This window comes from Haliotis rufescens, unplaced genomic scaffold (genome assembly GCF_023055435.1).
Source record: "Haliotis rufescens isolate VD_foot unplaced genomic scaffold, xgHalRufe1.0.p SCAF_5, whole genome shotgun sequence".
Taxonomy (NCBI): domain Eukaryota; kingdom Metazoa; phylum Mollusca; class Gastropoda; order Lepetellida; family Haliotidae; genus Haliotis; species Haliotis rufescens.
This window is the reverse complement of record NW_025964223.1, coordinates 49,796,227-49,810,976: the sequence shown is the minus strand read 5'-3', so window position 1 is coordinate 49,810,976 and position 14,750 is coordinate 49,796,227. Positions and strand designations below refer to the sequence as shown.

The 14,750-nt window shown below is 44.5% G+C and overlaps 5 non-coding genes across 5 annotated transcripts; all 5 read right to left on the bottom strand.

Moving 5' to 3' along the window:
• Positions 1–9: 9 nt before the first annotated feature.
• LOC125373568 lies at positions 10–128 on the bottom strand. Its single transcript, XR_007218412.1, has one exon. It is a non-coding gene; the product is annotated as a 5S ribosomal RNA (ribosomal RNA).
• A 2,891-nt stretch (positions 129–3,019) lies between these two features.
• LOC125373567 lies at positions 3,020–3,138 on the bottom strand. Its single transcript, XR_007218411.1, has one exon. It is a non-coding gene; the product is annotated as a 5S ribosomal RNA (ribosomal RNA).
• A 2,899-nt stretch (positions 3,139–6,037) lies between these two features.
• Positions 6,038–6,156, bottom strand: LOC125373566. The gene has a single exon (XR_007218410.1). It is a non-coding gene; the product is annotated as a 5S ribosomal RNA (ribosomal RNA).
• A 2,889-nt stretch (positions 6,157–9,045) lies between these two features.
• Positions 9,046–9,164, bottom strand: LOC125373565. The gene has a single exon (XR_007218409.1). It is a non-coding gene; the product is annotated as a 5S ribosomal RNA (ribosomal RNA).
• A 2,891-nt stretch (positions 9,165–12,055) lies between these two features.
• LOC125373564 lies at positions 12,056–12,174 on the bottom strand. Its single transcript, XR_007218408.1, has one exon. It is a non-coding gene; the product is annotated as a 5S ribosomal RNA (ribosomal RNA).
• Between the last annotated feature and the right edge of the window lie 2,576 nt (positions 12,175–14,750).

Sequence of the window (14,750 nt, the reverse complement as noted above, 5' to 3'; positions counted from 1 at the left end):
CAGCAAAAATGTCTACTGCACCCGGTGTTCCCAGGCGGTCACCCATCCAAGTACTCTCCGGGCCCGACGTTGCTTAACTTCGGTGATCGGACGAGAACCGGTGTTTTCAACGTGGTATGGCCGTAGACAATGCTTGTCGGCAAACTTTAGCTACATATAGCCACCACACATTGGTAAACAGACATTGCCATGAAAACAGCATGCTCGCGTTTTCAGCGGGTTCAGTAGACATGTTGTGTTTGTTGATTTATGATGTATATTTACAGGGATTAAAATCTAGCCGTTCTAAAAACATGTGATCACTGTTTAACACGAGGCCCGGCACACTCGCTCACTCGATCCGGCCTTTCGTCTGAAACATTCACTTTTCGTTGATGGATGGTAGCCTATATTGTTCTGGTAAAATTAACATCCAAACGACGAAGACCCCTACTAATATCGTGCTATTAAGACAGGCAAAAAGACTTAATCTGTGACGACCGATCGAGTGATCTAAACACCAATGTATATATGTTACTGTTCGGGGCTTCGCGCCCTAGCTGCTTGTGTCCCGAGATCCTCGTCTTACTAGACTGTTTTCCTGAAAGTAAAATCCCCGTTACTTACTTGTTATGACAAAGTTAGTTTCAACTCTAATTGAAGTGACCAAAATTATGTCTCCAGAAATATAGTGTCAAATGTTTTCTGTTGCAAAATGGCGAAGTCGTCAGAAAAACGTGCTTCATTGTCGTTGTTTGAAAGCTTGTTCTAGCTTATCATAGGCAATACTGATGAGTGTTGTGTTTTACTTTCATAGTTAGATATATTGAGAATTGACAGGCAACGTTTAAAATGCATAAACTTGAGTCTCAAGGCTAAAAATGTGCTTTTGAAAGTAGCGATGTCTACATTTTAGACTGGGTCGCTTCATTGGAAACAGCACGTGTGGCTTTGAACTTCACCCGTGAGCGTTGCTATTGTAACCGAAATGTAGCCAAATGTTTTTACTACCTAACTGTATTGTTGAAATTGAAACTTTCCTTGATTAAGAAGTGATTATATTCGGATACAAATACACGAAAAAGCACACGCGCTTGTAAGCGTGCAGCTATCAGCCACAACAAGCAGGGTGTCTCCTCCGACGTCCGCGCCTCCGGAGTATCAGCCGGGCTGTCTGTGGGGAAGTGTCATTCGCTCTCTGTGCTTCTCTCGTAGCTGACGTGAATTTTTACCACTCAAACTTACCACTATGGCTGATGCTGCTGCTGCCCCCGCTGTTGTCAAGACTCCCAAGAAGAAGCCTGCTGCCAAGCCTAAGAAGGCTGCCGCACATCCTACCTATTTGGAGATGATCAAGAAAGCTATTTCAACCCTGAAGGAGAGGGGTGGTTCTTCCCGACAGGCTGTTCTGAAATACATCTTGGCCAACTACAAGGTTGGTGACAACCAGGTGGCCATCAATGCTCGCATCAAGACTGCTTTGAAAAATGGAGTCAAGAACGGCGCACTGAAGCAATCAAAGGGAACTGGAGCCGCTGGATCATTCCGTCTTGGCGAGGCAAAGAAAGACGAAAAACCCAAGAAGGCTAAGGCAGCTGCCAAACCAAAGAAGGCTGCCAAATCCCCCAAGAAAGTCAAGAAGCCAGCTGCTGCCAAGAAACCCAAAACAGCCGCTAAGAAGGCCGCTAAGTCACCAAAGAAGGTGAAGGCTGCAGCCAAGCCCAAGAAGGCGAAGACACCCAAGAAGGCAGCAGCCAAACCCAAGAAGGTCAAGACCCCCAAGAAGAAGGCAGTCAAGCCAAAGAAGGCTTAAGCTCTCATTGTCACGCCTTCGCTCCACATTTCTGTGGTCCAAAGGCCCTTTTCAGGGCCATCCAAATACCCCAAAAGAAAACTTGAAAACACTGATAACAAAACAATAAATATGTATATTAGCAGTAATAAAGTGCAGGTTCTCGTGATAACAGAGATAACGTGGCAGCAACACCCACCACGCACATAACACACATAGGTGATGTTGATAAAGGTATGTCAGGGATTTTATTGTGTGTGTGGGGGGGGGGATGGGGGGATGGGGTAGTGTGTCTTCACACTAATGACTGTTGTTATGCTTGTTTATTAACCCCCCAAATGGGTGTATGTTGGAAAGTGAGGCGATTAGTGTCGTTGATATATATAATATCCTGAGTGCAGACTTCCTATGTGTGTAGCTGCACATGCACGTTGTGTTCAAAGGTGTAAAACGGCGATAAAGGCCAGACATCCACGGGGTGTTTTACCGACACACGCCTCGCCTGTGCACGACTTTTCAAATAGAGCGCCAAGAGTTGTGCGCCCTTGGTCGTGTGCGTTTCGCCTAGCCCCCTACCTGCAACATGTCACATCTACCTGTTGTATGGCGAGAGAAATGTATGGAAATACTTTCTAATAAGTCTAAAGTACGTTTGCCAGCGATCAGCTAGAACGGGGAACATAAAATAGCTGGTTTATCACACAGTCGCGTCGTTTTTTTTTCATATTTTTAAAGCGTGTCAACAGTGATCAGCTTGCTCACAGCTTTCAAAATACATTTTCCAGCAGCAAGCCAGTGAACTCCTATTGACAGGCGCTCTGTACGATCTAACTCTTTCTCCTTTTCTTATCTGTGTAGGCAAAGAGATGTGAGCCGAGACTTAACACGAACAACATTATAATTTTACATGTATATATTATATATTCATGCTTTGAAAGTAAGAAAGTAAGTAAAATAGTCAATTATCGGTGCACGCAAACACCTTTATGTGGCGAAAAGGACGTACATGCCTTCAGAATAGTTGACGAGTTGGGTGAACTGACAACTGAATATGATCACATGTATAGTGGAAAATTCCTTTCTGTAAAGGTATGTAAGAATACATGGCTGGCAGCTATGTCTTTGAGCAGACATGCATGAGTGGGGCCATTTACAAGGAAATAAAAGTGTATGATTACATCAGATGTGAATGAGGCAAGTGCACCTTATGGTCGAAAAAGAAAAAAAGTGGGAATCGCACAGCAAAAATGTCTACTGCACCCGGTGTTCCCAGGCGGTCACCCATCCAAGTACTCTCCGGGCCCGACGTTGCTTAACTTCGGTGATCGGACGAGAACCGGTGTTTTCAACGTGGTATGGCCGTAGACAATGCTTGTCGGCAAACTTTAGCTACATATAGCCACCACACATTGGTAAACAGACATTGCCATGAAAACAGCATGCTCGCGTTTTCAGCGGGTTCAGTAGACATGTTGTGTTTGTTGATTTATGATGTATATTTACAGGGATTAAAATCTAGCCGTTCTAAAAACATGTGATCACTGTTTAACACGAGGCCCGGCACACTCGCTCACTCGATCCGGCCTTTCGTCTGAAACATTCACTTTTCGTTGATGGATGGTAGCCTATATTGTTCTGGTAAAATTAACATCCAAACGACGAAGACCCCTACTAATATCGTGCTATTAAGACAGGCAAAAAGACTTAATCTGTGACGACCGATCGAGTGATCTAAACACCAATGTATATATGTTACTGTTCGGGGCTTCGCGCCCTAGCTGCTTGTGTCCCGAGATCCTCGTCTTACTAGACTGTTTTCCTGAAAGTAAAATCCCCGTTACTTACTTGTTATGACAAAGTTAGTTTCAACTCTAATTGAAGTGACCAAAATTATGTCTCCAGAAATATAGTGTCAAATGTTTTCTGTTGCAAAATGGCGAAGTCGTCAGAAAAACGTGCTTCATTGTCGTTGTTTGAAAGCTTGTTCTAGCTTATCATAGGCAATACTGATGAGTGTTGTGTTTTACTTTCATAGTTAGATATATTGAGAATTGACAGGCAACGTTTAAAATGCATAAACTTGAGTCTCAAGGCTAAAAATGTGCTTTTGAAAGTAGCGATGTCTACATTTTAGACTGGGTCGCTTCATTGGAAACAGCACGTGTGGCTTTGAACTTCACCCGTGAGCGTTGCTATTGTAACCGAAATGTAGCCAAATGTTTTTACTACCTAACTGTATTGTTGAAATTGAAACTTTCCTTGATTAAGAAGTGATTATATTCGGATACAAATACACGAAAAAGCACACGCGCTTGTAAGCGTGCAGCTATCAGCCACAACAAGCAGGGTGTCTCCTCCGACGTCCGCGCCTCCGGAGTATCAGCCGGGCTGTCTGTGGGGAAGTGTCATTCGCTCTCTGTGCTTCTCTCGTAGCTGACGTGAATTTTTACCACTCAAACTTACCACTATGGCTGATGCTGCTGCTGCCCCCGCTGTTGTCAAGACTCCCAAGAAGAAGCCTGCTGCCAAGCCTAAGAAGGCTGCCGCACATCCTACCTATTTGGAGATGATCAAGAAAGCTATTTCAACCCTGAAGGAGAGGGGTGGTTCTTCCCGACAGGCTGTTCTGAAATACATCTTGGCCAACTACAAGGTTGGTGACAACCAGGTGGCCATCAATGCTCGCATCAAGACTGCTTTGAAAAATGGAGTCAAGAACGGCGCACTGAAGCAATCAAAGGGAACTGGAGCCGCTGGATCATTCCGTCTTGGCGAGGCAAAGAAAGACGAAAAACCCAAGAAGGCTAAGGCAGCTGCCAAACCAAAGAAGGCTGCCAAATCCCCCAAGAAAGTCAAGAAGCCAGCTGCTGCCAAGAAACCCAAAACAGCCGCTAAGAAGGCCGCTAAGTCACCAAAGAAGGTGAAGGCTGCAGCCAAGCCCAAGAAGGCGAAGACACCCAAGAAGGCAGCAGCCAAACCCAAGAAGGTCAAGACCCCCAAGAAGAAGGCAGTCAAGCCAAAGAAGGCTTAAGCTCTCATTGTCACGCCTTCGCTCCACATTTCTGTGGTCCAAAGGCCCTTTTCAGGGCCATCCAAATACCCCAAAAGAAAACTTGAAAACACTGATAACAAAACAATAAATATGTATATTAGCAGTAATAAAGTGCAGGTTCTCGTGATAACAGAGATAACGTGGCAGCAACACCCACCACGCACATAACACACATAGGTGATGTTGATAAAGGTATGTCAGGGATTTTATTGTGTGTGGGGGGGGGGGGGGGGGGGGATGGGGGGGTGGGGTAGTGTGTCTTCACACTAATGACTGTTGTTATGCTTGTTTATTAACCCCCCAAATGGGTGTATGTTGGAAAGTGAGGCGATTAGTGTCGTTGATATATATAATATCCTGAGTGCAGACTTCCTATGTGTGTAGCTGCACATGCACGTTGTGTTCAAAGGTGTAAAACGGCGATAAAAGCCAGACATCCACGGGGTGTTTTACCGACACACGCCTCGCCTGTGCACGACTTTTCAAATAGAGCGCCAAGAGTTGTGCGCCCTTGGTCGTGTGCGTTTCGCCTAGCCCCCTACCTGCAACATGTCACATCTACCTGTTGTATGGCGAGAGAAATGTATGGAAATACTTTCTAATAAGTCTAAAGTACGTTTGCCAGCGATCAGCTAGAACGGGGAACATAAAATAGCTGGTTTATCACACAGTCGCGTCGTTTTTTTTTCATATTTTTAAAGCGTGTCAACAGTGATCAGCTTGCTCACAGCTTTCAAAATACATTTTCCAGCAGCAAGCCAGTGAACTCCTATTGACAGGCGCTCTGTACGATCTAACTCTTTCTCCTTTTCTTATCTGTGTAGGCAAAGAGATGTGAGCCGAGACTTAACACGAACAACATTATAATTTTACATGTATATATTATATATTCATGCTTTGAAAGTAAGAAAGTAAGTAAAATAGTCAATTATCGGTGCACGCAAACACCTTTATGTGGCGAAAAGGACGTACATGCCTTCAGAATAGTTGACGAGTTGGGTGAACTGACAACTGAATATGATCACATGTATAGTGGAAAATTCCTTTCTGTAAAGGTATGTAAGAATACATGGCTGGCAGCTATGTCTTTGAGCAGACATGCATGAGTGGGGCCATTTACAAGGAAATAAAAGTGTATGATTACATCAGATGTGAATGAGGCAAGTGCACCTTATGGTCGAAAAAGAAAAAAAGTGGGAATCGCACAGCAAAAATGTCTACTGCACCCGGTGTTCCCAGGCGGTCACCCATCCAAGTACTCTCCGGGCCCGACGTTGCTTAACTTCGGTGATCGGACGAGAACCGGTGTTTTCAACGTGGTATGGCCGTAGACAATGCTTGTCGGCAAACTTTAGCTACATATAGCCACCACACATTGGTAAACAGACATTGCCATGAAAACAGCATGCTCGCGTTTTCAGCGGGTTCAGTAGACATGTTGTGTTTGTTGATTTATGATGTATATTTACAGGGATTAAAATCTAGCCGTTCTAAAAACATGTGATCACTGTTTAACACGAGGCCCGGCACACTCGCTCACTCGATCCGGCCTTTCGTCTGAAACATTCACTTTTCGTTGATGGATGGTAGCCTATATTGTTCTGGTAAAATTAACATCCAAACGACGAAGACCCCTACTAATATCGTGCTATTAAGACAGGCAAAAAGACTTAATCTGTGACGACCGATCGAGTGATCTAAACACCAATGTATATATGTTACTGTTCGGGGCTTCGCGCCCTAGCTGCTTGTGTCCCGAGATCCTCGTCTTACTAGACTGTTTTCCTGAAAGTAAAATCCCCGTTACTTACTTGTTATGACAAAGTTAGTTTCAACTCTAATTGAAGTGACCAAAATTATGTCTCCAGAAATATAGTGTCAAATGTTTTCTGTTGCAAAATGGCGAAGTCGTCAGAAAAACGTGCTTCATTGTCGTTGTTTGAAAGCTTGTTCTAGCTTATCATAGGCAATACTGATGAGTGTTGTGTTTTACTTTCATAGTTAGATATATTGAGAATTGACAGGCAACGTTTAAAATGCATAAACTTGAGTCTCAAGGCTAAAAATGTGCTTTTGAAAGTAGCGATGTCTACATTTTAGACTGGGTCGCTTCATTGGAAACAGCACGTGTGGCTTTGAACTTCACCCGTGAGCGTTGCTATTGTAACCGAAATGTAGCCAAATGTTTTTACTACCTAACTGTATTGTTGAAATTGAAACTTTCCTTGATTAAGAAGTGATTATATTCGGATACAAATACACGAAAAAGCACACGCGCTTGTAAGCGTGCAGCTATCAGCCACAACAAGCAGGGTGTCTCCTCCGACGTCCGCGCCTCCGGAGTATCAGCCGGGCTGTCTGTGGGGAAGTGTCATTCGCTCTCTGTGCTTCTCTCGTAGCTGACGTGAATTTTTACCACTCAAACTTACCACTATGGCTGATGCTGCTGCTGCCCCCGCTGTTGTCAAGACTCCCAAGAAGAAGCCTGCTGCCAAGCCTAAGAAGGCTGCCGCACATCCTACCTATTTGGAGATGATCAAGAAAGCTATTTCAACCCTGAAGGAGAGGGGTGGTTCTTCCCGACAGGCTGTTCTGAAATACATCTTGGCCAACTACAAGGTTGGTGACAACCAGGTGGCCATCAATGCTCGCATCAAGACTGCTTTGAAAAATGGAGTCAAGAACGGCGCACTGAAGCAATCAAAGGGAACTGGAGCCGCTGGATCATTCCGTCTTGGCGAGGCAAAGAAAGACGAAAAACCCAAGAAGGCTAAGGCAGCTGCCAAACCAAAGAAGGCTGCCAAATCCCCCAAGAAAGTCAAGAAGCCAGCTGCTGCCAAGAAACCCAAAACAGCCGCTAAGAAGGCCGCTAAGTCACCAAAGAAGGTGAAGGCTGCAGCCAAGCCCAAGAAGGCGAAGACACCCAAGAAGGCAGCAGCCAAACCCAAGAAGGTCAAGACCCCCAAGAAGAAGGCAGTCAAGCCAAAGAAGGCTTAAGCTCTCATTGTCACGCCTTCGCTCCACATTTCTGTGGTCCAAAGGCCCTTTTCAGGGCCATCCAAATACCCCAAAAGAAAACTTGAAAACACTGATAACAAAACAATAAATATGTATATTAGCAGTAATAAAGTGCAGGTTCTCGTGATAACAGAGATAACGTGGCAGCAACACCCACCACGCACATAACACACATAGGTGATGTTGATAAAGGTATGTCAGGGATTTTATTGTGTGTGTGGGGGGGGATGGGGGGGTGGGGTAGTGTGTCTTCACACTAATGACTGTTGTTATGCTTGTTTATTAACCCCCCAAATGGGTGTATGTTGGAAAGTGAGGCGATTAGTGTCGTTGATATATATAATATCCTGAGTGCAGACTTCCTATGTGTGTAGCTGCACATGCACGTTGTGTTCAAAGGTGTAAAACGGCGATAAAGGCCAGACATCCACGGGGTGTTTTACCGACACACGCCTCGCCTGTGCACGACTTTTCAAATAGAGCGCCAAGAGTTGTGCGCCCTTGGTCGTGTGCGTTTCGCCTAGCCCCCTACCTGCAACATGTCACATCTACCTGTTGTATGGCGAGAGAAATGTATGGAAATACTTTCTAATAAGTCTAAAGTACGTTTGCCAGCGATCAGCTAGAACGGGGAACATAAAATAGCTGGTTTATCACACAGTCGCGTCGTTTTTTTTTCATATTTTTAAAGCGTGTCAACAGTGATCAGCTTGCTCACAGCTTTCAAAATACATTTTCCAGCAGCAAGCCAGTGAACTCCTATTGACAGGCGCTCTGTACGATCTAACTCTTTCTCCTTTTCTTATCTGTGTAGGCAAAGAGATGTGAGCCGAGACTTAACACGAACAACATTATAATTTTACATGTATATATTATATATTCATGCTTTGAAAGTAAGAAAGTAAGTAAAATAGTCAATTATCGGTGCACGCAAACACCTTTATGTGGCGAAAAGGACGTACATGCCTTCAGAATAGTTGACGAGTTGGGTGAACTGACAACTGAATATGATCACATGTATAGTGGAAAATTCCTTTCTGTAAAGGTATGTAAGAATACATGGCTGGCAGCTATGTCTTTGAGCAGACATGCATGAGTGGGGCCATTTACAAGGAAATAAAAGTGTATGATTACATCAGATGTGAATGAGGCAAGTGCACCTTATGGTCGAAAAAGAAAAAAAGTGGGAATCGCACAGCAAAAATGTCTACTGCACCCGGTGTTCCCAGGCGGTCACCCATCCAAGTACTCTCCGGGCCCGACGTTGCTTAACTTCGGTGATCGGACGAGAACCGGTGTTTTCAACGTGGTATGGCCGTAGACAATGCTTGTCGGCAAACTTTAGCTACATATAGCCACCACACATTGGTAAACAGACATTGCCATGAAAACAGCATGCTCGCGTTTTCAGCGGGTTCAGTAGACATGTTGTGTTTGTTGATTTATGATGTATATTTACAGGGATTAAAATCTAGCCGTTCTAAAAACATGTGATCACTGTTTAACACGAGGCCCGGCACACTCGCTCACTCGATCCGGCCTTTCGTCTGAAACATTCACTTTTCGTTGATGGATGGTAGCCTATATTGTTCTGGTTAAATTAACATCCAAACGACGAAGACCCCTACTAATATCGTGCTATTAAGACAGGCAAAAAGACTTAATCTGTGACGACCGATCGAGTGATCTAAACACCAATGTATATATGTTACTGTTCGGGGCTTCGCGCCCTAGCTGCTTGTGTCCCGAGATCCTCGTCTTACTAGACTGTTTTCCTGAAAGTAAAATCCCCGTTACTTACTTGTTATGACAAAGTTAGTTTCAACTCTAATTGAAGTGACCAAAATTATGTCTCCAGAAATATAGTGTCAAATGTTTTCTGTTGCAAAATGGCGAAGTCGTCAGAAAAACGTGCTTCATTGTCGTTGTTTGAAAGCTTGTTCTAGCTTATCATAGGCAATACTGATGAGTGTTGTGTTTTACTTTCATAGTTAGATATATTGAGAATTGACAGGCAACGTTTAAAATGCATAAACTTGAGTCTCAAGGCTAAAAATGTGCTTTTGAAAGTAGCGATGTCTACATTTTAGACTGGGTCGCTTCATTGGAAACAGCACGTGTGGCTTTGAACTTCACCCGTGAGCGTTGCTATTGTAACCGAAATGTAGCCAAATGTTTTTACTACCTAACTGTATTGTTGAAATTGAAACTTTCCTTGATTAAGAAGTGATTATTCGGATACAAATACACGAAAAAGCACACGCGCTTGTAAGCGTGCAGCTATCAGCCACAACAAGCAGGGTGTCTCCTCCGACGTCCGCGCCTCCGGAGTATCAGCCGGGCTGTCTGTGGGGAAGTGTCATTCGCTCTCTGTGCTTCTCTCGTAGCTGACGTGAATTTTTACCACTCAAACTTACCACTATGGCTGATGCTGCTGCTGCCCCCGCTGTTGTCAAGACTCCCAAGAAGAAGGCTGCTGCCAAGCCTAAGAAGGCTGCCGCACATCCTACCTATTTGGAGATGATCAAGAAAGCTATTTCAACCCTGAAGGAGAGGGGTGGTTCTTCCCGACAGGCTGTTCTGAAATACATCTTGGCCAACTACAAGGTTGGTGACAACCAGGTGGCCATCAATGCTCGCATCAAGACTGCTTTGAAAAATGGAGTCAAGAACGGCGCACTGAAGCAATCAAAGGGAACTGGAGCCGCTGGATCATTCCGTCTTGGCGAGGCAAAGAAAGACGAAAAACCCAAGAAGGCTAAGGCAGCTGCCAAACCAAAGAAGGCTGCCAAATCCCCCAAGAAAGTCAAGAAGCCAGCTGCTGCCAAGAAACCCAAAACAGCCGCTAAGAAGGCCGCTAAGTCACCAAAGAAGGTGAAGGCTGCAGCCAAGCCCAAGAAGGCGAAGACACCCAAGAAGGCAGCAGCCAAACCCAAGAAGGTCAAGACCCCCAAGAAGAAGGCAGTCAAGCCAAAGAAGGCTTAAGCTCTCATTGTCACGCCTTCGCTCCACATTTCTGTGGTCCAAAGGCCCTTTTCAGGGCCATCCAAATACCCCAAAAGAAAACTTGAAAACACTGATAACAAAACAATAAATATGTATATTAGCAGTAATAAAGTGCAGGTTCTCGTGATAACAGAGATAACGTGGCAGCAACACCCACCACGCACATAACACACATAGGTGATGTTGATAAAGGTATGTCAGGGATTTTATTGTGTGTGTGTGTGTGGGGGGATGGGGGGGTGGGGTAGTGTGTCTTCACACTAATGACTGTTGTTATGCTTGTTTATTAACCCCCCAAATGGGTGTATGTTGGAAAGTGAGGCGATTAGTGTCGTTGATATATATAATATCCTGAGTGCAGACTTCCTATGTGTGTAGCTGCACATGCACGTTGTGTTCAAAGGTGTAAAACGGCGATAAAGGCCAGACATCCACGGGGTGTTTTACCGACACACGCCTCGCCTGTGCACGACTTTTCAAATAGAGCGCCAAGAGTTGTGCGCCCTTGGTCGTGTGCGTTTCGCCTAGCCCCCTACCTGCAACATGTCACATCTACCTGTTGTATGGCGAGAGAAATGTATGGAAATACTTTCTAATAAGTCTAAAGTACGTTTGCCAGCGATCAGCTAGAACGGGGAACATAAAATAGCTGGTTTATCACACAGTCGCGTCGTTTTTTTTTCATATTTTTAAAGCGTGTCAACAGTGATCAGCTTGCTCACAGCTTTCAAAATACATTTTCCAGCAGCAAGCCAGTGAACTCCTATTGACAGGCGCTCTGTACGATCTAACTCTTTCTCCTTTTCTTATCTGTGTAGGCAAAGAGATGTGAGCCGAGACTTAACACGAACAACATTATAATTTTACATGTATATATTATATATTCATGCTTTGAAAGTAAGAAAGTAAGTAAAATAGTCAATTATCGGTGCACGCAAACACCTTTATGTGGCGAAAAGGACGTACATGCCTTCAGAATAGTTGACGAGTTGGGTGAACTGACAACTGAATATGATCACATGTATAGTGGAAAATTCCTTTCTGTAAAGGTATGTAAGAATACATGGCTGGCAGCTATGTCTTTGAGCAGACATGCATGAGTGGGGCCATTTACAAGGAAATAAAAGTGTATGATTACATCAGATGTGAATGAGGCAAGTGCACCTTATGGTCGAAAAAGAAAAAAAGTGGGAATCGCACAGCAAAAATGTCTACTGCACCCGGTGTTCCCAGGCGGTCACCCATCCAAGTACTCTCCGGGCCCGACGTTGCTTAACTTCGGTGATCGGACGAGAACCGGTGTTTTCAACGTGGTATGGCCGTAGACAATGCTTGTCGGCAAACTTTAGCTACATATAGCCACCACACATTGGTAAACAGACATTGCCATGAAAACAGCATGCTCGCGTTTTCAGCGGGTTCAGTAGACATGTTGTGTTTGTTGATTTATGATGTATATTTACAGGGATTAAAATCTAGCCGTTCTAAAAACATGTGATCACTGTTTAACACGAGGCCCGGCACACTCGCTCACTCGATCCGGCCTTTCGTCTGAAACATTCACTTTTCGTTGATGGATGGTAGCCTATATTGTTCTGGTAAAATTAACATCCAAACGACGAAGACCCCTACTAATATCGTGCTATTAAGACAGGCAAAAAGACTTAATCTGTGACGACCGATCGAGTGATCTAAACACCAATGTATATATGTTACTGTTCGGGGCTTCGCGCCCTAGCTGCTTGTGTCCCGAGATCCTCGTCTTACTAGACTGTTTTCCTGAAAGTAAAATCCCCGTTACTTACTTGTTATGACAAAGTTAGTTTCAACTCTAATTGAAGTGACCAAAATTATGTCTCCAGAAATATAGTGTCAAATGTTTTCTGTTGCAAAATGGCGAAGTCGTCAGAAAAACGTGCTTCATTGTCGTTGTTTGAAAGCTTGTTCTAGCTTATCATAGGCAATACTGATGAGTGTTGTGTTTTACTTTCATAGTTAGATATATTGAGAATTGACAGGCAACGTTTAAAATGCATAAACTTGAGTCTCAAGGCTAAAAATGTGCTTTTGAAAGTAGCGATGTCTACATTTTAGACTGGGTCGCTTCATTGGAAACAGCACGTGTGGCTTTGAACTTCACCCGTGAGCGTTGCTATTGTAACCGAAATGTAGCCAAATGTTTTTACTACCTAACTGTATTGTTGAAATTGAAACTTTCCTTGATTAAGAAGTGATTATTCGGATACAAATACACGAAAAAGCACACGCGCTTGTAAGCGTGCAGCTATCAGCCACAACAAGCAGGGTGTCTCCTCCGACGTCCGCGCCTCCGGAGTATCAGCCGGGCTGTCTGTGGGGAAGTGTCATTCGCTCTCTGTGCTTCTCTCGTAGCTGACGTGAATTTTTACCACTCAAACTTACCACTATGGCTGATGCTGCTGCTGCCCCCGCTGTTGTCAAGACTCCCAAGAAGAAGGCTGCTGCCAAGCCTAAGAAGGCTGCCGCACATCCTACCTATTTGGAGATGATCAAGAAAGCTATTTCAACCCTGAAGGAGAGGGGTGGTTCTTCCCGACAGGCTGTTCTGAAATACATCTTGGCCAACTACAAGGTTGGTGACAACCAGGTGGCCATCAATGCTCGCATCAAGACTGCTTTGAAAAATGGAGTCAAGAACGGCGCACTGAAGCAATCAAAGGGAACTGGAGCCGCTGGATCATTCCGTCTTGGCGAGGCAAAGAAAGACGAAAAACCCAAGAAGGCTAAGGCAGCTGCCAAACCAAAGAAGGCTGCCAAATCCCCCAAGAAAGTCAAGAAGCCAGCTGCTGCCAAGAAACCCAAAACAGCCGCTAAGAAGGCCGCTAAGTCACCAAAGAAGGTGAAGGCTGCAGCCAAGCCCAAGAAGGCGAAGACACCCAAGAAGGCAGCAGCCAAACCCAAGAAGGTCAAGACCCCCAAGAAGAAGGCAGTCAAGCCAAAGAAGGCTTAAGCTCTCATTGTCACGCCTTCGCTCCACATTTCTGTGGTCCAAAGGCCCTTTTCAGGGCCATCCAAATACCCCAAAAGAAAACTTGAAAACACTGATAACAAAACAATAAATATGTATATTAGCAGTAATAAAGTGCAGGTTCTCGTGATAACAGAGATAACGTGGCAGCAACACCCACCACGCACATAACACACATAGGTGATGTTGATAAAGGTATGTCAGGGATTTTATTGTGTGTGTGTGTGTGGGGGGATGGGGGGGTGGGGTAGTGTGTCTTCACACTAATGACTGTTGTTATGCTTGTTTATTAACCCCCCAAATGGGTGTATGTTGGAAAGTGAGGCGATTAGTGTCGTTGATATATATAATATCCTGAGTGCAGACTTCCTATGTGTGTAGCTGCACATGCACGTTGTGTTCAAAGGTGTAAAACGGCGATAAAGGCCAGACATCCACGGGGTGTTTTACCGACACACGCCTCGCCTGTGCACGACTTTTCAAATAGAGCGCCAAGAGTTGTGCGCCCTTGGTCGTGTGCGTTTCGCCTAGCCCCCTACCTGCAACATGTCACATCTACCTGTTGTATGGCGAGAGAAATGTATGGAAATACTTTCTAATAAGTCTAAAGTACGTTTGCCAGCGATCAGCTAGAACGGGGAACATAAAATAGCTGGTTTATCACACAGTCGCGTCGTTTTTTTTTCATATTTTTAAAGCGTGTCAACAGTGATCAGCTTGCTCACAGCTTTCAAAATACATTTTCCAGCAGCAAGCCAGTGAACTCCTATTGACAGGCGCTCTGTACGATCTAACTCTTTCTCCTTTTCTTATCTGTGTAGGCAAAGAGATGTGAGCCGAGACTTAACACGAACAACATTATAATTTTACATGTATATATTATATATTCATGCTTT